The following is a 27291-nucleotide window of genomic DNA, read 5'->3' on the forward strand; positions in this document are numbered from 1 at the left end:
TTGTGCCAACACAATGTTCAGATGCCAAGGAGGAGGCGGGCGTCGATTGGAGGGAACATCTGAAATAAGCCTTTGAGAAATTGTTGAATAATTCTTGAAGAATAAAGAGAATTGGAGCCATACTGCCGGAATCTGGAAATTGCGGCCATAAAAACCTTCAGGGTAGAGTGAGAGTGGCCGGATTTTGCTAATTGTAAGAAAAAAGGCAGAAGCTGCTCTGGCGTAGAGTGAACAGGGTGAACATTTATTTATTTATTTAAGTTAGCAACTGACACCCTACGGGTAACCTGGCGCTGTGATACAGGCGACTAGCTTAGGGCCGAGAGACTGTGTCCCCTGCCTGGAAGGAGTTAGCAGGATGCCAAGGAGCATACTCGAGGGTAGAGCCAGGTTTTAAACCTTTTTCTAAACTGCAGGATGTTGTTCATTTGTCTTGTATCAAATGGAAGAGTATTCCAAAGGCAGGACGCTGCCGCACTGAAGGCCCTACCTCCTGATTTGGCTTTCCTAACTCTAGGCACCCTCACCAGATTAGCCGATGAGGAGCGCAGTGCTCGTGGAGGGACATACCATGTCAGTTTCTCCTGCAGAGATTTGGGCCTGTGACCATGTAGAGCCTTAAATACTATACATAGTGCCTTAAATCGTATCCTCTGCGAGACTGGCAGCCAGTGTAAATCTGAGAGTGCCCGGGAGGCGGAGGAGCGGCGTGGTTGCACTAGTACCATTTTGGCCACCGTGGTCTGTACTCTCTGCAATCTCTCAATCAGATATTGCGGGGATTCTAGTAACAGGGCATCACAATAGTCCAGCATACTGAGGATGGTGCTCCGAACTATCAGCGCTCCGTTCTGTTAAGAGAACATCGGAAGGATTTTCGGAAATGCTCTGATCAGAGTAAAACCACTTCCAGCTGTTTTGTTGACAGTTTTCTAATGTCAATTTGTTGTCAACCATGACTCCCAGATTATGTACCACGCTACTGGGAGCCAATGGAGTAGCAGGGGATGTTGGCCAAAACTCAAGCGGAAGTTTAGGAGGGATTCTATCTACTGCACAGTGTAGAATCTCTATCTTCTCAGAGTTAAACTGAAGAATTTGAAGCTTCACACCAAAGATAGAAACGTTTCCACTTGAGTTTGTAGGTTTTGATAGTGGAGGGTGCTCTAGCGTTAGTGAGAACCTCCCTGCAGTCCGGAGGAATAATCAATTTAGCAAACTCATAGTGCTCAGGTACCAGTAGGATTTGGATGGCAGATCAGGCCATGGTTCATAGTAAGAAGATTCGAAATTGGGCGCAGCCAAATTGGATTGCACTCCGACAGAAGGAGGAGCTCCGTAAACCAGAACTGGCGAGGCCATCTGGGGGCTATGAGAAGAATGCCGCAGGGTTCTTTCTGCATTTTCCAAAGTACCCTTGCGACTAGAGGAATCAGTGGAAAAGCATGAGCATATATTTTTGACCAGTTCATCAAAAACGCATTTCTGCACGATTCTGAGTGGGGAAGCCAACTTGCATAGAATGGGCATTTGCGGTTCAGGTTGGTCACGAATAAATCCAGATTGGGGCGTCCTCAAAGCTGAAAGATGCGGTCCAGCGTCGGCTGATGAAGTTCCTACTAGTGGTTTGACGAGACCGACCTGCTCAGGGAGTCCGCTAGAAAGTTGGACACCCCCAGAACATGGACTGCTGTGATCTGATGTTGATCGCCCAATCCCAAATTTGCTGAGCTTGTAGGGATAGCAAAGTGTATCTCGTGCCCCTTTGTTTGGTCACATAATGCATGCTTGTTCAATCAATCAATCAACAGATTTGTAAAGCGCGCTACTCACCCGTAAGGGTCTCAGGTGCTGGGAGGAGGGGGTCGCTACTGCTCGAAGAGCCAGGTCTTGAGTTGTTTCCTGAAGGAGAGATGGTCCTGGGTCAGCCGTAGGTGGGTGGGGAGGGAGTTCCATGTCTTGGACGTCAGGTTGGAGAAGGATCTTCCTCCGGCGGGGGCTTTGCGAATGCATGGGATGGTGGCGAGGGCGAGGCTGGCGGATTGGAGCTGGCGGGTGGGTGTGTAGAATGTGAGGCGGCTGTTGAGGTATTTGGGGCCCATGTCGTGGAGAGCCTTGTGTGCATGGGTGAGGAGTCTGAACATGATCCTCTTGTTGACGGGGAGCCAGTGCGGGTCTTTCAGATGGGGAGAGATGTGGCTGTGACGGGGGATGTCCAGGATGAGTCGTGCAGAGGCGTTCTGTATGCGCTGGAGTCTTTTCTGGAGTTTGGCTGTGGTTCCAGCGTAGAGGGTGTTCCCGTAGTCCAGTCGGCTGGTGACGAAAGCCTGGGTGACCGTCTTCCTGGTTTCGGTGGGGATCCACCGGAAGATTTTTCGAAGCATGTGCAGGGTGTTGCAACAGGATGATGAGACGGCGTTGACTTGCTTGGTCATCTTGAGGGAGGAGTCCAAGAAGAAGCCCAGGTTGCGTGCATGGTCCTTTGGCTTGGGGGCGGTGCCCAGGGCAGGGGGCCACCAGGAATCGTCCCAGGCAGAGGGGGATGGTCCCAGGATGAGGACTTCCGTCTTGTCGGAGTTCAGTTTCAGACGGCTGAGCTTCATCCATTCCGCAACGTCTTTCATTCCTTCCTGGAGGCTGGCTCTGGCGGTGGCGTTGGTGAGTGTTGGAACCCGAAGGTCTCTGGTTGGCACAGGTAGGTACTTGTGACAAGCAGGGACCCTGAGACCCAAATGTCAGGGCAAGGGAACTACTCCTTCGAATAACCCCTTCTCACCCTCTAGGCAACGTGGCGCAAACAGACAAGGCTAATCTTCAGGGCGATAGTAAGTTAAGCATTTATGATCACACACAGTAAACCCACTGACCCACCACAAATGGACACCAGTCAAATGGTTGTATCAAAAATACGTATACTTTATATAAAAGATATATTCACGCAGAATTATCACAAGACCAACAATAACGTTTAGCGAATGGGGGCCACCAGATTACAATAGGCAAACTTAGTCTTTCAATGTTCGTTGTTCGGCAAGGTACGATGACAGGGAAATAAGAACGTTGCGGACCCTGGATCCGATATGAACTCGAGACAGAGTTCAAGTGTACCTTGCTGTGGAAGTCCGAGGCGTTTCAGGCGCGGCTGGTGAGGGCTGACGCCGAACGAGGCCGACGGTTCTCCAGAGGATCTCTCCGGCTCGGTCCCCCTCGAGGAGCGAGGCGGGGTAGCTAGACTGTGGAGGGTTGCGGCGATCCGGGATCGATGCAGCTCACGGGGCGAGGCGCCGTTCAGGCCTGCGGCGCGTACTACTTCTTAACACGCCGGGTCGTACTCGTGGATCTGTGAGGGGCGTCGCGTTCTCTGGCAGACTGGTGCAGCACCAGGCTTCCAGTATCACTGTACGGGGAGGCCTTTCTTGAGGTGCGGCACGAGCCTTGGTATGCAGGAGGACAAAGCGAGACAGTCGGGTACGCGTTGACGTACGGACCGTCCGAGGCTATGGAAATGTTCTCTGTGCAGATTCCGGCTGGAGAGATGAGAGGTACACAATCGTGCTCCGTTAGCGGCGAGGTGACAGGAGAGCAAGCGGCCCGGCACTGAAGCGGAGCGCGACTCAGGGATGAGCGGGGCTCTCTACGGCGGGGCGACCAGGCTCCGAGCTGTCACAACCTGGGAGGGGGCGAAGGCACCCGAGTCACAACTCTGGCGAGGGAATAAGAACTAAGGCCCAACAGCAGACGGGCACAAGCAGATAGAACCCAATGGTCCTGGGGTTCCGTTCAGGGGGCATGCTCTTGATCAAGCCCTTGGAGATCGTTTCAGGCACAAGTCTTCAAAGTCCTTTCTGGTCTTTTCCTCTCCGTTCTCAGCAAGGCACCACTGCAGGCCAGTCTAACAGGATACAGACTGGTTTCCGTCCTTCAGATTCTCTTGGTCCTTCTAGTCAGGCAGAGGTTCGTCGTGGTCAAAACTGGATCTGATCTGTAAGGAGCGGAGCTCCTACATTTATACTGTGATTCTTTTGTCTTTGCAGGCCAGGGGGCCTGAGCCTGGTTCAACCCAGTTCTGGAGCACTTTGTTGACAGGACGCTGCCCTCTTCTTTTAGGGTTCAGGGCAGAGACATCAGACGCTCTGCGGGGTGGTGGAGCCAGCATTGTGGTGGAGGAGCACAACCCTATTCAGAGTCAAGGACTACTCCGCTCACCCATCCTGGTGTAAGTACCCTATTCACCACCTGGAGCACCCGGCTATCCCCGGGAAACTCCCAGCCCTGTCACTCACACAAACCCAGACAGCAGATACACATCCTGGCAGAGGCGGTTGAACAGTTAGGCGAGCAAAGGCTAACTTTCTAAAAGTAGCGTTTGCAAACACAGTTTAGTAAAATAAACCTTACTAAAGGAAGTATTTTATTATTCTGAGTTCAGGCATACTAAACTCGACCTGCTACCGTGTTCCCGGAGCCTGCCGGGACTATAGCCTGTAATAGCTCCGACAGCTCGTCTGGCCTAAGAGAACAGGTAGCCCTTCAATAGTGAAGAACCAAAAGGGCGGTAATTCACTACTAGGACATGCCACACTCGAGGCTTGTCCTACCTTACGCTTACAACGCACCCTGCCTGTAGGCCTACCATAGGGGTGACTGATATGAAGGTTAGGGAAGGTTCAGGGACTGGCAAGTGTGGGCACTTGCGCAATCAGCCTGCAATATGAGACTGCATGCGGGGTCAGCAATGGCGGACCTGAGACACATCTTTCGAAGCCGCTTCTGTGGGTGGCGCAATCAGCACTGAAAGCCCACCAGCAGCATTTGTATCTACAAGCCCCGGCACTCCTCGTGCACGTACTGGGGACTGATAGTAAACCAAATAAGCCAATCATGGAAATTAATTGTACATACACTTTACATTGGGAGCACTTGCACTGCGGCACGGATTGGCCGTGGCGCAGTGCCCTGAGCATCGAATACCAGCAAAACATCGGAGGCACATCAGCAAAAAGAGGAAGGGAGACTCACGCCAAGGTGCCAGGTCTAACAGTGAGGGAGAGGATCAGCTGGGTGTCGTCAGCGTAGATAATGTTTAGATTGTGTTGGTGTGCGATGGCTGCGAGGGGGCTCATGTAGACATTGAAGATGGTGGGGCTGAGCGAGGATCCTTGCGGTACGCCGCAGATGACTTCAGTGGACGCGGATCGGAACGAGGGTGCGGAAGGTTTTCTTGGAGTTTTTGAGGTCGTTGGTAAACCACGAGGCTTTCTTGCTGCCGGGTCTGCTGGGAGGGTTCTTCAATAGTGCGAGTTCATCGGCGCAGTTAGTAAGCCACTGTGCGAGGTTCCGGGCTGCTTCGTTGGGGTCCGTCGTGTTGGTGGGAGGGTTCTGGCTGAGGGAGGTGGTGAGCTGGTCGGTGGTGATCTTGCGCCAGCTTCTGCGAGGAACCTATTGCGGGTGGTGGTGGGTCCTGGTTCTCCTGAAGTTGAAGTGGACGCAGCTGTGATCTGACCAGTGTAGTCCGGTGGAGTGGCTGAAGGAGATGTGCTTGCTGGAGGAGAAGATGGGGTCAAGCATGTGGCCGGCGTAGTGCGTGGGGGTGTTCACCAGTTGCTTGAGTCCGAGGTTGGCGAGGTTGTCCAGCAGGGCGGCGGTGTTGCTGTCATAGTTGTTCTCCAGGTGGAAGTTGAGGTTCCCTAGGAGGATGTAGTCTGAGGAGGTTAGGGCGTGCGGGCTGACGAAGTCTTCGCTGAATTGTGTGCGTGGTCCCCGGGGTCTGTAGATGAGAGTGCCCCTGAGGGTGGTCTTGGGGTCGGTGTGTATCTGGAAGTGAAGGTGCTCGGCGGCGGTGAGGGTGTCGTCAGAGTTGGTCGTGATTTGGATGGTGTTTCTGTGGACGATGGCGATGCCTCCTCTGGTTTGGTTGACGCGGTCCCTCCGGGTGATTTTGTAGCCATCCGGGATGGCTATGGCGATGTCGGGGGCTGAGAAGGCGTTCATCCAGGTTTCTGTGAGGAAGGCGACGTCTGGTGATGTGTCCAGGAGGTTCCAGAGTTTGACTGTGTGCCTGTGGACGGACCGGGTGTTGAGCAGGATGCACTTGAGGTGATTGTTGCTGGTAGCTGGCTTGGCGGGGGCGGTGCAAGTTTGGAGGCAAGTGAATTTGAAGGCTTGGCAGGTGAAGGGTCCGTGGGTGCGTTTCGGGATGGCTCGGTAGCAGGCGAGGTTCCGGCTGGCGTTGAGTGCGTGGATGGTGGCGGCGTCGTAAGTCCGTCGGGTGGGCAGGCATCGTTGAGGGCCAGGGGTCCTGCCGCTGGGCGTGGTCCAGGCGCAGACGGGCTTGCCTTTGGCGCGCCTTCTGAGCGCGGCCGCCGTGCGGCCTCCATATGAGACGAAGTGGGAGGGAGGAGCAGGTGGGAGGCGGGAGCGGGGCGGCCAATGGGCAGGGGGTATAAAAGAAAAGGGGCGGGCCGCGGGGGAGCTGCGGCCGGAAGCAGGAAGCAGGGGGGGGCACACACAGAGGGCAGGGATACAACAGCAACTACGAAAAATACAGAAAAATGCAGAAGTCCTTAATAAAAAGCACAATTCACAAGTGAGAGCAGCAGCAGAAAGGAGAAGGTAGCAGCAGGGGGACACCGAGGTCAGGGGCGAACCTGCGGCGCCGGGGGCAGAGACGCGGTCACAGCGGAGGAGCCGTGCGGCATGGGGGGTGGCCTGGGGTCAGGTTGTTGTGTTGTCCATTCGGATCAACACTGAAGCGCCTTGAATGAGGGTAGAAAAGGACTTCAGAGCCAGAAATATTGCCAGTAACTCCAAAAGGTTTATGTGCCAAGTTCATAGGTGGTTGTCCCATTTCCCCTTGACTGTGAGGGCTTGAAGATGACTTTACCACCATTCGAGGGAGGCATCTGTCGTGAGGATGAAACTTGGAGTGTCCACTACGAACGAACTGCAGAGATGTTTGGTATGCTCTTCATATCTGAGACGTGATGTTGATGACATTGTCGAAGGACCCTGAGACTTGTTGCAATTGGTTGTCGAGTTCTCCAGCCGGGGTCCTATTTTGAGGCGACAGTTGGAAATTAGGGGAATACCGGAAGACAGCATCCCCAGAAGCGATTTGAACTGTCGAACAAAAACATACTTTTATGTGCACAGGAGAGTTGCCAGTTTGGAAATCCGCTGTTGTCTTTCATTGGAGACAAAAGCCCTTGTTTGCTGTGTGTCTATGATGGCCCCCAAGAAGGTCCTCACTTGAGAGGGGGTGAACTGAGACTTCTCCAGAGTGATGGAAAGACACAGAGACAGGCATGATTGAGTGTGTCTGCTTGCGACTGCGAACAACTGTGCCTTTATAAGGCAGTCGTCGAGATAGCGAAATATTTGGACATCAGCTAGACCAAGATATGCTGCCACCGGTGCCAAGACTTTAGTGAACATTCGGGTGCAGAGCGAAGGCCAGATGGAAGGACTTGGAATTGCAAATCTCTGTCAGCCACTCTAGAGCGCAGGATGTTTCTGTGACTGGGTAGGATAGGGACATAAAAATAGGCATCTTGAAGGTCCAGTGTTGGCTTGTAATCCCCTTGAGACAGTATTTGAAGCACTTCTAGGAGAGACAACATCCGGAAAGTTTGCTTCTTGAGAATCTTTTTGAGGGAACGAAGGTCCAGAATGGGGTGCCACTCCCCTGATTTTTCCTTGATTTGGAAGAATCTTGACTAGAAGCCTGCACCCCTTTGAAGATTCGGTACACTTTGATCGCTCCTTTCCTTAACAAGAGATTGATTTGGCATAAAAGTTCCATCAGACGGGCAGGAGGAGGACCTCCGGGGGGAGATTTTTGAGGGAATTTCACAAATTCCAGAGTGCCGTCTCTGGACACTATGTCCAAAACCCATCGATCTGTAGTTATTGCGGACCAATTGGAGAAGAAATGGGAGATCCGCCCTCCAACTTTGGTTGGAGTGGCAGACCCTGATGCAGAGTTCTGGCCCGGGACCAGGGTTCAAGTTCGGCCTTGGCGGGTCTTGGGCTCAATTTCCTTGGACCTGATAATTCTCGCCTCGGTGCCTATTCTAATCATGGGTCCCTCGCTGTAACTCTGGGCAATAGCTTGCTTAACCTCCAAACCGGCCCCAACAGCGCTAGGATGCCTGGCTTCACCCTGGGGGTGCCCAGGGGTGGTCACTTCACAGGGAAAGCCAGGAGGGGTTCCACAGCGGTATGAGTAATAGCGCCAGGAAACCGCTTGGTGACAGTGCGCTCTACAAATACCTTGACATTTACATTTACATTTACAGTTGGCAGTTGTCAGTGCTTTTTTGACGAATTTCTACCTCAGCAGGAGGATTTCCCTCTGTACTGCTTGTAAGAGGTGGTACAAAAGGGGGTGGTAATGGACGGAGCATCTGAATCAATCAAACACTCACACCCAGTCAAAAGATCTGGGTTGAATCCATCACCGTTCTTTAGCCCACTCTGCCACCCCAGTTCAGACATGGCTATATGCAAATCAGTCTGACCCTGTGCCTCATGGGAACAGTCCAGCCCGAACTGCCAAGCCATGTCTTCCCTGGACCGGAAACAAGCTTCCGAGGACCGGTTTCTGGCATTCCAGCCGTCTTCAGCCCGGCTTGCTTGAATCCAGTGGCAAAGTGAGCAAGGGACTCACGTCTGAGCATACCCTGCCACACTTATGGCGGCCAAAAGCGGTACAAAAGGGGGTGGTAATGGACGGAGCATCTGAATCAATCAAACACTCACACCCAGTCAAAAGATCTGGGTTGAATCCATCACCGTTCTTTAGCCCACTCTGCCACCCCAGTTCAGACATGGCTATATGCAAATCAGTCTGACCCTGTGCCTCATGCGAACAGTCCAGCCCGAACTGCCAAGCCATGTCTTCCCTGGATTGGAAACAAGCTTCCGAGGACCGGTTTCTGGCATTCCGGCCGTCTTCAGCCCGGCTTGCTTGAATCCAGTGGCAAAGTGAGCAAGGGACTCACGTCTGAGCATAACCTGCCACACTTATGGCGGCCAAAAGCGGTACAAAAGGGGGTGGTAATGGACGGAGCATCTGAATGAATAAAACACTCACACCCAGTCAAAAGATCTGAGTTGAATCCATCACCGTTCTTTAGCCCACTCTGCCACCCCAGTTCAGACATGGCTATATGCAAATCAGTCTGACCCTGTGCCTCATGGGAACAGTCCAGCCCGAACTGCCAAGCCATGTCTTCTCTGGACCGGAAACAAGCTTCCGAGGACCGGTTTCTGGCATTCCAGTCATCTTCAGCCCGGCTTGCTTGAATCCAGTGGCAAAGTGAGCAAGGGACTCACGTCTGAGCATACCCTGCCACACTTATGGCGGCCAAAAGCGGTACAAAAGGGGGTGGTATCGCTTTGTTCGCCCTAAGTGTGGCAGGGTATGCTCAGACATGAGTCCCTTGCTCACTTGGCCACTGGATTCAAGATAGCCTGGCTGATGAGGATTATGAATCCGAAAACGGTCCCAGGATGCTTGTTTCTGGTCCAGGGAAGACATGGCTTGGCAGTTCGGGCTGGACTGTTCCTAGGAGGCAAAGGGTCAGACTGATTTGCATATGGCCATGTCTGAACTGGGGTGGCTGAGTGAGCTAAAGAATGGTGATGGATTAAACCCAGATCAGTTGACTGGGGTGAGTGTTTGATTTGCTCAAACGCTCCGTCCATCTTTCCCTTTTGTATCGCTTTGTTCGCCATAAGTGTGGCAGGGTATGCTCAGACGTGAGTCCCTTGCTCACTTGGCCACTGGATTCAAGATAGCCTGGCTGATGAGGATTATGAATCCGAAACCGGTCCCAGGATGCTTGTTTCCGGTCCAGGGAAGACATGGCTTGGCAGTTCAGGCTGGACTGTTCCCAGGAGGCACAGGGTCAGACTTATTTGCATATGTGAACATGTCTGAACTGGGGTGGCTGAGTGAGCTAAAGAATGGTGATGGATTAAATCCAGATCAGTTGAATGGGAGTGAGTGTTTGATTTGCTCAAACGCTCTGTCCATCATCCCCTTTTGTATCGCTTTGTAAGAGGCAGCCTGCGGCTGTCGAAACGACTGCTGTTGCAGGGAGGAGGAGTAACGCGGTTGGCCCGGATAGGGATGGTACTGCTGATATTGGTTGTAACATCTCCGAAAGGAAGAGGAGGAGGCACGACCCCTCGCACCCCCAAAGGGCTGCATTTTAAACTGTACAGTAGACACTACACACTACACATGGACCCGAGAGGCCTGCAATTTAGACTTTGGCATTCCAAAGGAAGATCAAGACTGGCAGCGGTCCTGTGAACTAACATGCATGGTTTCTAGTAATGCCCATTTTCAACTGATACATTATAATTTTCTGTGAAGAACCTACTTAACGCCACAAGACCTTTATCGAATGGTCTTGTCTTGCCCAGATATATGCCTGCTTTGCAACACTGTGGGGGCTGATTTCTTACATTAACCATGGCCCTGCGATGCAATACACACCTTCTCGCAACAAGCTGTCGAAGAAATGGTGCATGCCACACAACTAAGTATTGAGCTGACACCCAAATGCTATTTATTAGGCCTCTTTAGATGCCAGAAGGGCGCAAGATAACCTATAAATTTGGTCAGTCGCCTATGGTACTGGCATGACGTAAAAATGCAATCACATGGCTGTCCCAGCATGCCCCAACGATTGTGCTCTGGCATAGAGATGCGCTCGACTGGGCCCTAGCTGAGGAGACACATATGCGCCTTAGTAGAAAGGATGACATATTTGAGGATACACTAAACACTTGCCGTGCTCATACAGATAACTCCTAGCTCCTGCTTCCAGAGTGACAACAGACACAAACTCTGCCTCTGAAACTGACGAGGCAGAACACTACGACACTGGGGATGAGCAGGGAGGTATCTCCACATGATAATTATAAGGTACGTTCCCAATTAGGGGAATGGGACACTTATTGATCACCTGGAGAATGGGAAGGCAGATTAGTGCATGTGTAATTTGTGACTGCTTCTTGATTAACCTACTTACGTAGAACATATTGGTATGATATGTCTCTGTATACTCTGACTGCCAGGTTGTATGTTGACAAAATTAAAATAAAGTTCTAAAAAAACAAAACAAAACAAAGCCATTACATTGTGGGTGGTAGAGGGTAGTGAACCAGTAATTCACGCCACACTCCTTCGACATGTGTTTCAAGTAGCCAGACATGAAGTCGGTACCTCTGTATGACACCACCTCCTTAGGGAAGCCCACCCTGGGAAAGATGCAAACGAGGGCCCTAGCCACTGCAGGGGCAGTGGTAGTCCTGAGGGGAATAGCCTCAGAATACCTGGAGGCATGATCTACTACCAGACCTCACTGAAGGACGTGGAGTCACCACGCCACGGCCCCGGAGAGACGTGGCTCTTCCAGGTGCGTGGGGGTCTACGGGGCTTTTGGAAAGGGGCTGAGTCAGAGAGGGACGGGAGAGGAGGCGGAGGGGTGAAAGGGACCCAGGGAAAAGGAAATAAGATGGAAAAGAAAGACAAGAGCAGAAATCATCAGCTACTCTTTTTCTTTTGGTTGCTCCAACCTCTACCCCCACCCTTCACATTTATGCATAGCTATTATTTATCCCTCACATCCCCCTTGACTAAACCATAAAGCAAAAACACTTACCTGAGTCTTTTCATTTTGTCCGAGGGACGACGGCGGCCGAGGCTCACCTAAGGGACTGAAGTGGAAGACCCTGTGGGAAAGAAGAATACAAAAGAGACAATCAATCATTGTGATTTCCTGTAATACTAATAAAAAGTGCATACCAAGAAATTATTCAATGCAGTGTGCTCCTTCTTGACCGACTCTTCTAGAACGGGGAGCTACATACTTTCCTTACAGGGAATGGGAGACAGACACACAGACACACACACGGGAAAGCATAGTAGGAAAACGCTATATACAGTTTTTCTATGCTTGCATATGTACATTGTTTTAGAAAGATGGTGGAACTATTTATTCTGTTCAATGTGCTTATTTTGCTGATTACTTTTATCTGCTTCTATTATCATTGCAGTTCGGGCGGGACTGTTCCCATGAGGCACAGGGTCAAGACTGATTTGCATATGGCCAGGTCTAAACTGGGGTGGCATGGTGAGCAAAATAATGATGGATTTACCCAGATCTGTGACTGGGGGTGAATGTTTTGATAAGTTCTGCATTCCGTCCATCAAGTGTGTGTCTTTTGCTCTATTATCATTGCAGCACATAAATTCTATACAAGAATTAGGATGGTTCAATTAATAATGAAAATGCTAATGTTATATTATTTTAATTTGAATTCGTACATGAATTACCCCTAAGCAGAAACTACTTTAAGGAGAAATTTAGGATTGGTACGTAGAATCACTCAATCTTTGTGAAGTTGAAAGAAAGGCTCTTGTATAGCTAATACAGAGTGGAGAAGTGTGGCTCAATGGTTAGAGCGGCAGACCCTGATGCAGAGGTCTAGCCCGGGACCAGGGTTCAATTCCCTGCCTCGGCGGGTCTTGGGCTCAAAATTCCACGGACCTGATAATTCTCGCCTCGGTGCCTGTTCCAATCATGTAGTCCCACTCTGCAACTCTGAGCAATAGCTTGCTTAATCTCCACAACGGCCCCCACAACGCTAAAGGATGCCTGGCCTCCACCTTGGGGGTGCCCAGGAGTGGACACCTCACAGGGAAAGCCAGGATGGGTTCGTACAAGCGCCTTTTTTTTACAATGCCTGAAGTTCCTAAACTCTCCTTAGTGAGGTTTTCGTTATGAGGAAAGCAACTTTCCATGATAGGAATTGTAATTGACATTTGTGCATTGGTTCAAAAGGCGGGCCCATTAGCCTTGTAAGGACTATGTTTAAGTTCCACTCTGGAGCAGGGGGAATACTTGGCGGTATAACCCGTTTTAATCCTTCCATGAAGGCTTTAATCACTGGTACTCTGAAGAGAGATAGGTGTTGTCTATTTTGCAAGTATGCAGCTACGACTCCCAGGTGAAAACTAATGGATGTGTAAGTGAATCCACATTTCTGTAAATGCAACAGTTAACAAATGATGTTCTGTACAAAAGCATCTAGATGATTGATATTGTTGTTGTTACAATAAGCAACAAAACGTTTCCATTTGCTGCATAACATGCTCTAGTACTGGCTTACTAGCTTCCTTGAGAATATTCATATAGTCTGGTGGTAGTGGTAAATAACCAAACTCTATGACTTCAGGAGCCAAATCGCTAGGTTGAGTTCTCTGGGAATTGGATGACTGATTTCTCCATGGCTCTGAGTGAGGAGACAAGGTGTGAGATGTAGCTTTTGATGTGGAACACTGAGAGTTCTAAGGATGAGAGTACCAAGGTTGACGAGAACATGTGGGGGCTATTAGGATCAGTGAGGGACATTTGTCTGAGCTTCCGAACTAGTAATGGAATTAGCAGGAGAGGCGGAAAAGCGTAAGCAAATATCCCTGACCAAATCATCCATAGGGCATTGCCTTCGGATGCTGGGTGTGGGAACCTGGATGCAGAGTTTGGGCATTTTGCGTTGTGCACTGTGGCAAACAGATCTATCTGTGGAAAACCTCAGTTTTGAACGTAGGGAAGAAGAACTTGAGGATGAAGTTCCCACTCGTGTACTTGCTACCTGTGTCAGCTGAGCAGCTCTGCAATCTGATGGTCTACTCCTGGGAGGTGTTCTGCTAGGAGATAGATTTTCTGGCAAATCGCCCAATCCCAAATGCTTTGTGCAAGGTGCGACAGCTGGAGAGAGTGAGTCCCTCCCTATTTCTGTAGGTAGTACATTGCTGTCATGTTGTCCGTGCAAACTAAGACAGTCTTGCCTACAAGTTGGGTGAGAAAAGCTGAGTGCTATGAACACTGCTGGAAGTTCCAGGTAGTGGATGTGGAGACGTTTGTGTTTGTCTGACCGCAGCCCCGGGACTTTGTAATGTTGAAGATGGGCACCCGAACCGGTTACTGTGGAATCGGGTCTATGAAAGGCCACCCTTTTGCTAAATTTTGAGGGTTCCACCACTGCAGCGAGCGATGGTTGCCGCTGTCTACCAACACTAGGTCGGGGTCGCAAATTTCAAGGCTCATTAATTATAATGAGCATACCGCAATTTGTGAGCCCATTTGGAATGCCAGCCCTACCAGGGATGGTGGCCTGCTGGGCTCAGCAGACCACAATGACTGGGACTGCTTTTTAATAAAGCAGTTTTTTTTTTCCTTTCTTTTTTTAAAATGCAGCCCGTTTTTCTTAAATGAAAACGGGATGCATTTAAAAAAAAAATGAAACGTTTTCGTTTCATTCTTTAACCCCTTCGCTGCTCATGACGAGCTCAGCTCGTCATGCAGTACACTGGTCGTGTGCTTATGACGAGCTGACCTTGTCATGAACAATGGTAAATATCGATCTGCAGCACAGGAGGAAAATATCCTGTAGCATTGAAGGTGTTAAGGACAGGCAGTGGTCCCTGGGACCACTGCCGGCCCATAAAAAATATTTTTAGACACAGTCACAAAGTGGAAGGGGTACCCTGGGGACCCCTTCGAAATTGCGACTGCATTAACACCCTCTTGAAGAGGGTGGTCATTTGCAAGTGTTTTGCAACCGCAATTGTGGTCTCAAAACATTCACACATAGCATTGCGGACGCAATTAGGAAAGGAATGCCCGTTCCTAATTGCGATTCAGAAAAGGGGGTGGTGATGAACAGAGTGTCTGAATTAAGCAGACCACTCTTACCCAGTCCAAAGATCAGGGCTTGATCCATCACCGTTATTTAGCTCACTGCCCCATCCCAGCTCAGAACCTGGCTATATGCAAGTTAGTCTGTCCCTGGCCCAGTGCATCATGGGAACAGGGCAGACCAAACTACCAAGCCAATTCTTCACCAGAAAGGATACAAGCTACCGGGGACCGGTTTCTGGCATTTCAGTCTCGACGGCCCGGCTTGCTTGAATCCTGATGGAGCAGTGAGCAAGGGACTCATGTCTGAGTATACCCTGCCACACCTATAGTGGCCAAAAACGATTCAGAAAAGGGGGTGGTGATGAACAGAGTGTCTGAATTAAGCAGACCACTCTTACCCAGTCCAAAGATCAGGGCTTGATCCATCACCGTTATTTAGCTCACTGCCCCATCCCAGCTCAGAACCTGGCTATATGCAAATTAGTCTGTCCCTGGCCCAGTGCATCAAACGTTTTCGTTTCATTCTTTAACCCCTTCGCTGCTCATGACGAGCTCAGCTCGTCATGCAGTACACTGGTCGTGTGCTTATGACGAGCTGACCTTGTCATGAACAATGGTAAATATCGATCTGCAGCACAGGAGGAAAATATCCTGTAGCATTGAAGGTGTTAAGGACAGGCAGTGGTCCCTGGGACCACTGCCGGCCCATAAAAAATATTTTTAGACACAGTCACAAAGTGGAAGGGGTACCCTGGGGACCCCTTCGAAATTGCGACTGCATTAACACCCTCTTGAAGAGGGTGGTCATTTGCAAGTGTTTTGCAACCGCAATTGTGGTCTCAAAACATTCACACATTGCATTGCGGATGCAATTAGGAAGGGAATGCCCGTTCCTAATTGCGACATGCAATTCTTAAATAGAGAGTCGCAAATAAACTGCAACTCGCTATTTTGGAATTGTACATGGCCAACGGTGATTTTGCATGTGCAAACGGGTTCGCAACCCGAACGTTCCTAATGATCTGTACCTGTTTCTTTTCCCTGGCGGAGTCCAACAGGGAGTTAGGAAGAACGGAACATCCCCTGAAGTTTGCTTCTTAACAATCTGTTAGCAAGACCATAACCAGAGGCCATCACGGATCCCAGAGCTTTTCAGAGAGACACCTTGACAACCCGCCATAAAAAGACGTTTTTCAAAATAAAACCTTACCTACCCCGAACTGGTCTTACGTCTCTTCCGCATCCCACGCCACATTCACACACTACAACATCTTTCCCTTTAGACCGAAGATAACAGCCTACAATAAAAAACTAACCAAAAAGCAACAAAACTAGAAAATGCATTTCAAAAATCTGCAAAAGAGAAATTGTTAATACAAATGAACAATATTAAACTTTGTTGGTACCTTAGTAATGTGAATACTTCTGGGCTTCACTCCATCTGCAGCAATAACGCTCTGAAAGGAGAAATTACTGCTGTGAGTCTCAGAGTCTTCAGTATTACTGGTCTCAGGCACGAAGACTGAGGTGTCGGAAGATAACTTTCTCTTATTTGTCTTCGTAGATCCACCAGTCACGCCATCGCTATTAGCAGACAGGCCACTGTCAGCAGCATCATAACTTCAGGCAGACCAGCAAAGCAGATCTCACCACTCACATTGGGTGAACAGACACGTCTCTGCTACATACATCCACTCTGTTCTCAAATTTGCTTGGGGCTGCCAAAATGCAAAGAGCTGCAATATATTCGCCACACTTTCCTGACTACCTTGTTTTAAAAAGTTGTGACATTCAAGCGTGATTCTTGGTTCATCTCCAAGCTGAATTTTTTAGAAGTTCTATTGCCACACAATACTATTCCCATATTCCAGTTCGTCCACAGGGTGCTTCAAGTCTGGTAGGTTATCACCTGCCTGTTTTGCAGATAATTTCAGATAGCTTCTGTAAGAAACTGAATTATTATTTACGGTAGATGAGGAACAATCACAACCGTTGTCAGAATGAACTTTCAAAGCCATTCAATTAACCTAGGATCAACCTCCTGGTACCTAAGCACGGAACAGGCACGCTTAACTTAAGGTAATACGTCAAATATTTATGCAGAAACCAAAAAAGTCAAAGTCAAAATGCAAAACAATAAAAAACCCAAACCAAAATAGAAAAAAAAAAGTAAAATGTATTGAACAAAATGACACTAAAATGACAAAATCCAATAAGGGGAATGAGATATGAACTGTAACGCTGTAAGAATCACAAGGTGCCAATGGATGAGGGGCCCGGGCATGGATTAGTTTCTCTGGAGCTGACTGCCAAGTCTGAGTGAACTTGTTCTCCCTGTTCAGCAGGAAGTCACTATACCGGAGGAAGGGCTTTAAGTGGAATGAAGAACCTTGTGATGGCTCCCAGAGGGACGTGGTCGATGTAATGAAGGGCGTGGCTTAAAAACCCAAACTGAAAATACATGCTCGGCATAGTGTGTCGCCCCACTGGTATTTTGCTGCTTCGCCATTCCATCCATATATAACAAGTAACATTACATCTACTACAAGCCAGGACTATTGGCTTTGTCAATGGTTGTTAGTTGCATAAGATAAATATGCAACAGCGATGGCTTCAAAGCTTGAGGGGGGCTGCTAAGGGTCAGAGGGGGTTGCGAGAGGTGAGAGAACTGTAGCTGGTGTGAGAGCGGCACTGCGAGGGTGTAATGGGTGCTGCGAGGGCGTGATGGGTGCTGCGAGGGTGTGATGGGCGCTGCAAGGGTGTAATGGGTGCTGCGAGGGTGTGATGGGCGCTGCGAGGGTGTGATGGGCGCTGCGAGGGTGTGAGGGGCGCTGTGGGGTGGTGAGAGGACGCTGTGATGGGTGCAGCTGGGGATGAGAGTGTCGCTACTAAGGGTGAGAGGGGCTCTGCTAGAGGTGAGAAAGAACTCCAGGTGGTGTGAAAGCTGCACAGCTTGAGCGAGAGAGGACCTGGTGGGGGTAACAGATGTGCTGAAGAGGGAGCGAAAGGGCACTGTAGTAGACACGCAGTAATTCGGGGGTTAGAAGGGTAACACAGGGTTCGGGGACGGGGGCTGCAGAGGGCAAGGGATGCCCTGCAAGGGGGGAGAGGGGACATTGCTGGTGGGAGAAGGACACTGACGTGTACCTGGGAGCTGTGCACGAGAGGGGGTCGCTGCAGACTTCATTGAGGGCATTGAAGAGGGGAGGCTGGGGGCACTACCACAGTGAGGAGTGCCATGGCAGTGGCTAACAACAACAAAAGGATGGAGCAGATAGTGTGATAAGTGTGTAAACGGGCGCTCCTCTGGTGTGAGATTGGATGCCCCGCGGAGGGAGGCCGATCAGCGCGTCACTGGATGAAGGTGTAACTCGGGGAGTGATCAGAGGTGCGCGTCTGGTAGTGAGCCGTCACAGGGAGATCTTGAAAGGAGTGAGTTTGTATGGGAGGGGAAGTCCCTGTCTACCGGGACTGTGTGTGCACGTGTGTGGTTGAGGTGTGAATAGGGCGCACACTGCAAGAAGTCACTGTGGGGAGAGTGGATGTGTGCACGGGTGATAGTGAGTGTATGGAGTCACCGTGTGAAAGTTGCATCCGTGCAGGTGGTGAGGAAGCAAGGAGACGGTGAACCAGTGTGTGTAATGACTGTCTGCTGGAGGGCTGTGTGCAGCGATGAAGGGCTGCTCGTTGAAGGTGTGTGCAGCGTGATTGTGAGGGGACTGTGAGTGCAGGTAGTGTCTGAGAACAACTGTCTGCCAGCAGTGCGTAATACGTCACCGATGCCCTGAAAATGCGCTGGCGGTATATATATCGCTGTGACACCACTCATGGAAAGTGCGTGCAAGGCGTGTGTCTTCAGAGAAATGTGTGCACCGGGAACCATTGTGCAGACGTTATATCAGAGGGAGTGTGTCAGTGAGATTGTGCATAGAGAGGCTTCTTGCAGAAAGTCACTACAACAAAGTGTGTGCAGGGGGAGTGCGTGTATGGGGATCACCAGTTAGGAAGTCACCACAGCCGATTAGGAAGTCACTGCAAGAAAAGTGTGTGCAAAGGGGGTCACCAGCTAGGTAGCCACTAGCCACTGCAGGGAGAGTGCGTGCAGGGTGAGTGCGTGCATGGTGAATATCAGCTAGGAAGTCACCGCAAGGAAAGTGTGTGCAAGGTAAGTGCGTGCATGGGGGTCACTGGCTAGGAAGTTATTGCAACAAAAGTGTATGCAGGGTGAAGGCATGCATGGGGGTCACCAGCTAGGAAGTCGCTTTAAGGAAAGTGTTTGCAGGGTGAGTGCATGCATGCGGGTCACCAGCTAGGAAGTCACTAAGGAAAGTGTGTGCAGGATGAGTGCATGCATGGGGGGGTTACTGACTTGAAAGTTATGTGGCCTACACTGCCATCCACTCGAAAGGGTGCTCTGTTCTGTATTATTACATGTGTGGTATACGAGGCTCCGAGTAGGATTGCATGCCATGAGTCAGCAGGGTTATTTACAACAAGGGGTGGTGATGGACAGAGTCTCTGAATTAAGCAGAATACTCTCACCCAGTCAAAAGATCAGGGCTAGATCCAACACCGTTTTTTAGCTCATTGCACCATCCCAGTTTCAGAACCTGGCTGTATGCAAATTAGTCTGTCCCTGGCCCAGTGCATCATGGGAACAGGGCAGACCAGACTACAAAAGCCAATTCTTACACTGGGAAGGAAACAAGCTTCCGGGGACCGGTTTCTGGCATTTCAGCCGTCTTCGGCCCGGCTTGCTTGAATCCTGATGGTGCAATGAGCAAGGGACTCACATCTGAGTATACCCTTCCACGCTTAGGGTGGACAAAATTATTTACAACAAGGGGTGGTGATGGACAGAGTCTCTGAATTAAGCAGAATACTCTCACCCAGTCAAAAGATCAGGGCTAGATCCAACACCGTTTTTTAGCTCATTGCACCATCCCAGTTTCAGAACCTGGCTGTATGCAAATTAGTCTGTCCCTGGCCCAGTGCATCATGGGAACAGGGCAGACCAGACTACAAAAGCCAATTCTTACACTGGGAAGGAAACAAGCTTCCGGGGACCGGTTTCTGGCATTTCAGCCGTCTTCGGCCCGGCTTGCTTGAATCCTGATGGTGCAATGAGCAAGGGACTCACATCTGAGTATACCCTTCCACGCTTAGGGTGGACAAAATTATTTACAACAAGGGGTGGTGATGGACAGAGTCTCTGAATTAAGCAGAATACTCTCACCCAGTCAAAAGATCAGGGCTAGATCCAACACCGTTTTTTGTGCACCGGGAACCATTGTGCAGACGTTATATCAGAGGGAGTGTGTCAGTGAGATTGTGCATAGAGAGGCTTCTTGCAGAAAGTCACTACAACAAAGTGTGTGCAGGGGGAGTGCGTGTATGGGGATCACCAGTTAGGAAGTCACCACAGCCGATTAGGAAGTCACTGCAAGAAAAGTGTGTGCAAAGGGGGTCACCAGCTAGGTAGCCACTAGCCACTGCAGGGAGAGTGCGTGCAGGGTGAGTGCGTGCATGGTGAATATCAGCTAGGAAGTCACCGCAAGGAAAGTGTGTGCAAGGTAAGTGCGTGCATGGGGGGTCACTGGCTAGGAAGTTATTGCAACAAAAGTGTATGCAGGGTGAAGGCATGCATGGGGGTCACCAGCTAGGAAGTCGCTTTAAGGAAAGTGTTTGCAGGGTGAGTGCATGCATGCGGGTCACCAGCTAGGAAGTCACTAAGGAAAGTGTGTGCAGGATGAGTGCATGCATGGGGGGGTTACTGACTTGAAAGTTATGTGGCCTACACTGCCATCCACTCGAAAGGGTGCTCTGTTCTGTATTATTACATGTGTGGTATACGAGGCTCCGAGTAGGATTGCATGCCATGAGTCAGCAGGGGGCAGTTATTCCGCAGCTGTTTACTCCTGCTGCTCATGAGTATTCTAAGGTATGGGTAATCCACGCGCACAGGGGTGTAATCACTCAGAAAAACACAGCAGGCCGCACACGATGAATACCACTTTAATTTGACAAGTCGCACAGACAGCTCTGTGATCAAGAACAGAGAATGGTGCGTGTGTACGTGCTTACGTGCATGAGTGGGGATTGCCCTAGAGTAAAATGTTAATGTCTGTGTTCCCTCACAGATTTTCTGTAATTTTCGCCAATACTGCGCTTAAGGATCCTAGTCTGCGAAGATATCTGCTTGTGGGTTATTATGTTAACATTTTAAATGCTGCACCTTTTAATTTGTTCCGATATGAAAAGATCATTAACCCGCACTGGCTTTGATAATGGGAAGGACAGCATTTTTAAAGGGAACTTGCGAGAAAGTAGCTCTTTTTCGAGGAAATATTGTTTGTTTGTGGCTGATTGCTGTGTTCAAGTTGTACATTTGGGAAAAACCTGATCTATAAAAAGGCCAATATTCGTGATGTCCATAAAACTTATATCTGGTAGTAAACATCTGGCACACTCCGAGATGCAAGTAACGCTGAACGGCCTGTCCCACACAAAATACTAGCTGCGCACAGGGTTTTGCACCGCGTGGGACGGGATCGTCCATGCGTAAAATCGATATAAAGCAAGGATTTTGACTTCAGCGTGTATTTATAGCTCCCGGGAATTCTGTGCTACATGTCCACCACCACCATGTCCACCACCACGTCCACCACCACATCCACCACAATCATGTCCACCACCACCATGTCCACCACCCTCACCACGTCCACCACCACCACCACGTCCACATCCACCACCATGTCCACATCCACCACTACCATGTCCACCACCACCACCACATCCACCACTACCATGTCCAACACCACCAAATCCACTACCACCACCACATCCACCACCACCACCACATCCACCACCACCACATCCCCCACCACCATGTCCACCACCACCACATCCACCACCACCACAACGTCCATCATACCACATCTACCACCACTAGGTCCACCACCACCATGTCCACCACCACCACGTCCACCACCACACCCACCTCCACCACCACCATGTCCACCACATACACCACCACGTCCACCACCACCATGTCCACCCCCATCACGTCTACCACCACCACGTCCACCACCACCACGTCCACCACCACCACGTCCATCACCACCACGTCCATCACCACCACGTCCATCACCACCACGTCCATCACCACCACGTCCATCACCACCACGTCCTTCACCACCATGTCCACAACCACCACGTCCACCACCACCATGTCCATCACCACCACACCTACCACCACCACCACGTGACCACCAGATCCACCACCACCACATCCACCACTACTATGTCCACCACCACCATGTCCACCACCACCATGTCCACCACCACCACGTACATCCACCACCACCACATCCACCACCACCACATCTACCACCAGCACCACATCCACCACCACCACATCTACCACCACCATGTCCACCATATCCACCAACATGTCCACTACCATCACCACATCCACCACCACCACGTCCACCACCATCACCACATCCACCAATACGTCCACCACCATCACGTCCACCACCACCACCACGTCCACCACCACCACCACCAACCTGTCCACCGCCACCATGCCCACCACCACCACGTCCACAAACACCACCACCACGTCCACAAACACCACCACCACATCCACCACATTCACCACCACCATGTCGACCACCACCACCACAACACCCACCTACACCACCACCACGTACACCACCCCCACACCCACCACCACCACGGCCATTTACATTTACGAGAAAAATGGACTGAATGAGAGCTGTGGCCTGCGGCCTTGGTGCTACAGTAATTTTACACCTGGTGGCCAAGAAACCAAGCGCGTAGAAGCCCTGAGAGCACGGCCGCCGCGCCGCAGATGCATGCACCACGGCAGCCATCTGTGGGTTCTGCCCCGGTAGCTCGCGTGGTTTAATGTAACAGGCCATTGGCTTTGAATAGATCCCACGGGCTTCCCAGGGGCGGGATACACTTACAGGGGCAGATTTAATCTTCCATGAAAAATCAGTAGGATGCCAGTGGAGCATGGGACAAAGAGGCGCGAGTGGTTTATAGCCACAGCCAAAAGGACCACTGGACATAACTTCTTCAAACAGTATATGTCCATCTTCACCATTGACCCAGTAATGCACACCAGAACCGGAGTCCTCAAGGACAACTGTGGCAATCAAACCACACACACATGTATCTAGGTAATCCATAGGATTGCTTCTGTTGTGGGGTGGGAAGGGGGAATTCCATAAATATAATGCCATTTGAATATAATTAAATTGGGGACTTTACTGTAAGGAAAATAGTACTTCAAGGAAGTAAGCGGCCACTGAGGCATTTATGCCACACACATGTTAATTTGTTGACAGGAAAATACACTATGCAAAATGTTTCAGTAACAGATAGCTTTTGGTTAAACCTGGGCAGAATCATTCAAATTCAAACTTTGTTGACAACGAATTAGAAATGTATGGTTGTGTGTACAGCGCCCTAGGCCATAAGGGCCCACACAAAAGCTTCAAATTTAAGTTTTCTAATGTTACTAAAAAGACCATGAGACTGAAGATAACAAGCATTTGCAATGCAACAGGTAGCGCATTTACACGAGTTTAAGCTATTGGGATTGTAAATAACAAAGCATTTTATTTATGTTTTGAAACCCAAAACATAAATAAAAAGGCATTGTCATTTACAATGCCAATAGCTCAAACTTGCGTAAATGTGAGACCAATTGCATTGCAAATGCTTGTTCCAGTTTGTTGTCCAAACACCCATTTGGTAGCAAGTAGCAGGTATACCCCAACTGCCTGGTATTTAGTAAACATCAAATGAATCGCTAGTGGGGTGCCAACTATCAGGGTCGCACTGAGATAGAGAATGTTTACGGGCACCAAAATAAAAATGCTCACCCTTAGTGAATAGCTGAAGAAGTGGCATCTACAAGCTAACTGTAATGCACAGCTATCATGCAAAAGGAAAATAATAAAAGACTACTGCATAGAATATAGAATATCTGTGCAATGCAGTAAAAAAAAGTACATAGATATGAAAGTCAGATTCAGAGAGCACTATATTCATTCTATATCATGCCGCCGCCTCGAAAAGGCCTGGAGAAACACCAAATCCACAGAAGCCCACAACAACTTCAGAGCCGCCAGCAACGCCCACCATCAACTCATCAGAGAAACGAGGAAAAAAGCGATTGAAGACAGAATCTCCACCCACGCACACAACAGCAAGGAACTCTTCAGCATCATCAAGGAGTTCGCCCAACTCACCAGCGAGTCTACCGACATCCCTCCCTCACAAGACCTCTGCGACAAACTCAGCACCTTTTTCCGCCACAAAATCAAGAGCATCTACGACAACTTCGACGAAGACAACCAACACACTGAACCCTCACCAACCACCCCCGACACCCGGAAACCAGCGATTGATGACTGGACAGCCCTCACCACCGAAGACACACTGAAGACAATGAAGTCAATCCACTCAGGGGCCCCCACGGACCCCTGCCCCCACCACATCTCCAACAGAGCCGCCGACACCATCGCACCCATGCTCCGCCACACATCAACCGCTCCCTGGCGACTGCCTCGTTCCCCGACGACTGGAAACACGCCGAGGTGAACCCCCTCCTAAAGAAACCCTCAGCGGACCCCACCGACCTCAAAAACTACAGACCCATCTCCCTGCTCCCGTTCCCAGCGAAAGTCATCGAGAAAGCCATCAACAGCCAACTCGCCACATTCATTGAAGAACACAGCATCCTCGACTCCTCCCAATCCGGCTTCAGAAAAAACCACAGTACGGAAACCGCCCTCCTCGCCGCAACAGATGACATTCGCACCCTACTGGACAAAGGAGAAACAGTAGCCCTCATCCTCCTCGACCTATCAGCGGCGTTCGACACAGTCTCCCACCGCACCCTAATACGCAGACTCTATGACGCAGGAATCCAGGACAAGGCCCTCGACTGGATCTGCTCCTTCCTCTCCGGCAGGACGCAGCGGGTCAGACTCCCCCTTTTCCTCTCGGACCCCACACCTACCACCTGCGGAGTCCCCCAGGGCTCCTCCCTCAGCCCGACGCTCTTCAACGTCTACATGGCTCCACTTGCCCCCATCGTCAGAACCTACGGACTCAACATCGTGTCATACGCAGACGACACCCAGCTCATCCTCTCCCTATCCAACGAGCCCAACACCGCCAGACGCAACTTTCGAGAAGGCATGGAAGCCGTCGCCAAATGGATGACAAGCATTTGCAATGCAACAGGTCTCGCATTAACGAGAGTTTGAGCTATTGGCACTGTAAATGACAATGCCTTTTTTTATGATTTTGTTTTTAAAACATAAATAAACGGCATTGTCATTTACAATGCCAATAGCTTAAACTCGCGTAAATGCGAGCCCTGTTGCATTGCAAATGCTTGTCCTAGTTCTTTAGGGCCCTGGATTGAGGGGTGACAGCTAAGCCAGTTAGAGCCCGGGCAAGAATCAGCCAAAATTATCACAACGCACAAAAAAATTTTGAACACTCAAACTCGTTACCCACAAGGTGATCTGAAATTCTCATGCACAGAAAAAACAACATTAAATTCTACTGGTTAAATCAAACACCCAGCTGGAATTAGAACTGCACAATTAGACACCAACTATCTGTTGCGTCAGATCACTTGGAATTTTCTCCCTTTCTGTTCAGTAGCTGTCCAAATCTCGATGGGTCTGCATTTGGACCCAGTAGGGACCATATGTAACTGGTTAATTGGAATGTTCACCCTAGGAGTTCCTCTTTTCAAGGTAGTAAATGGACTGCCTTTGCAGATATCATTGCTGTGGTAAATGCATATCTTGCCTTTTTTTAATGAGAAAAACAACTTTGGACCATAGGGACAAAAAACGTGTGAAATGATGGTGTGCAAAAATGAAACGTATGCTTGTGTGTCCCTAGATGTCCACTCATGACTTGTAGATACCAAGCAGTTATTTAGCCTTTCATCCTTCTGAGGTCAGTGAGTTCAGTACTATTAAACTGGTTTTGGTAGTAACTTTCAATTACAAGGCATAGAAACAGTAGAAGTGTGTCGAAAAAGCTAGCTAAAATCTAATTAGTATTGTCCATAATTTATAATTTTATATAGACATTTGTTTCAGGCATATTCTGTGCATATGAGCGATACGGAAGGCCAAGTTCCTTTATAAGAGCATGAAACTCAGAGGTGACTTTTAATACCCTTTTAATGTATGTTAGAAGGTATTTTATAGCTTATAATACAAAGTCATACCATCACACTTCCCATAAACCGAATACATCCTTGTTGTCTTGTGTTGTCTGCTGCAAAAATATCACAATCAGCCTAATGAAAATCGGAAACCAAAAGAAACAAGTCAAGAAGAAGAGACAGTGAGGAGTCTCGGCGGCTGTGGCATAGACAGAAACAAGTAACTGTCATGAGAGACAGTCAAGAGGCTTGCAGCAGAGAGGCGTCTACCTGCAGGCGAAGTACAAGAGACGGGAGCCTCAGGGGCAGATAGACAGACACAGATGCGCCATTAGACTGTCGGGAGTCTTATCGGTGCAGCCAGATGCAGAACAAAGGACAGGCTCGAAGACAGAAACAGATGAGACAGGCACATGAAAGGAGAAAGACATGCCCCTCGGGAGTAGAGTCGGAGGAAGGCGGAGAAGAGTGCACGGTCGAGGGTCTAGAGACAGCTTGAAAAGAAGGCACGGTGATAGAGACAGTCAGAGTGATTCCAAGAACAGGGCACAGTGGGTTGGTGAGGGGAGAGACTCAGCTACACACCGGTCAAGAGCACGAGACAGTCGGGGGTTTCAGGGTCAGAGACAGGCGCGAATAACAAGCAGCCAGCTGCCGGTGTCGGGCTATCGAAGGGGACTCGAAGGGACTGGTGAAGGACAAGAGACAGTCAGAATCCTCGCAGAGAGACAGCAACAATTAGAGACTCATGAAAACTAGCAGGAGCCAGGCAGCTGACTACGGAGAGGTGACAACCGAAGACAGCTCAACAAAGTGTGACAATCGAAAGTCTTTGACGCGAAGAGACGGTCGGGGGCTTCAGACAGAGAAGAGAAAGAGTCTTTGCACCGGGATCTCAGCCCCAGCCTGGAGAGTGACTGTCACAAGGTGAGATACTCATATGGAGTGAGTAACTGACTTGTGCGGTGAGTGACTCTTAAAGGGGTGAGTAATGAGTGACTGCCACGGACGAGTGAGCGACGAAATCGGGACACGAGGACAGACGCAGTAAGGAGCCCGCAGGGCGATAGAAGACTCCCCACACCCCCCCATCATCGTCAATCCATTACCCTTCCTGGCAGGGGCGGATTGGCAAGGCGGGCATTCGGGCATGGGCCGAAGGGCCGGTGCCTCAGTGCCCTCTGTGGGCCGTTTTTTGTGGTGACTAGGAAAGGGGAGAAAACAAACCTCGGGTGCGTGCGCCGCGTCCCAGTGAACAGGAGAGGAAAGCGTAGGTAGGTGAAGGCTGGCAGGAGCGGCTGAGGGAATAAAAGGCACTGAACGCCTTCACAATTTCAG

The 27291-nt window shown here is 49.9% G+C and overlaps 1 protein-coding gene across 2 annotated transcripts in view; it reads right to left on the reverse strand.

The window, feature by feature from the left end:
- LOC144805609 (uncharacterized) overlaps positions 1 to 27291 on the reverse strand; it is a 54387-nt gene that overhangs the window by 19057 nt on the left and 8039 nt on the right. For both annotated transcript variants that reach the window (XM_078672132.1, XM_078672131.1), the window contains exons 2-3: positions 16127 to 16177; positions 11679 to 11748 (exon numbers count right to left, since the gene is read on the reverse strand). The gene's annotated coding sequence lies outside the window, so the exon portion shown is untranslated. The remainder of the gene's footprint in view (positions 1 to 11678; positions 11749 to 16126; positions 16178 to 27291) is intronic.

The sequence above is a fragment of the Lissotriton helveticus genome (assembly GCF_964261635.1).
Source record: "Lissotriton helveticus chromosome 1_1 unlocalized genomic scaffold, aLisHel1.1 SUPER_1_unloc_16, whole genome shotgun sequence".
NCBI classification, from domain to species: Eukaryota; Metazoa; Chordata; class Amphibia; order Caudata; family Salamandridae; genus Lissotriton; species Lissotriton helveticus.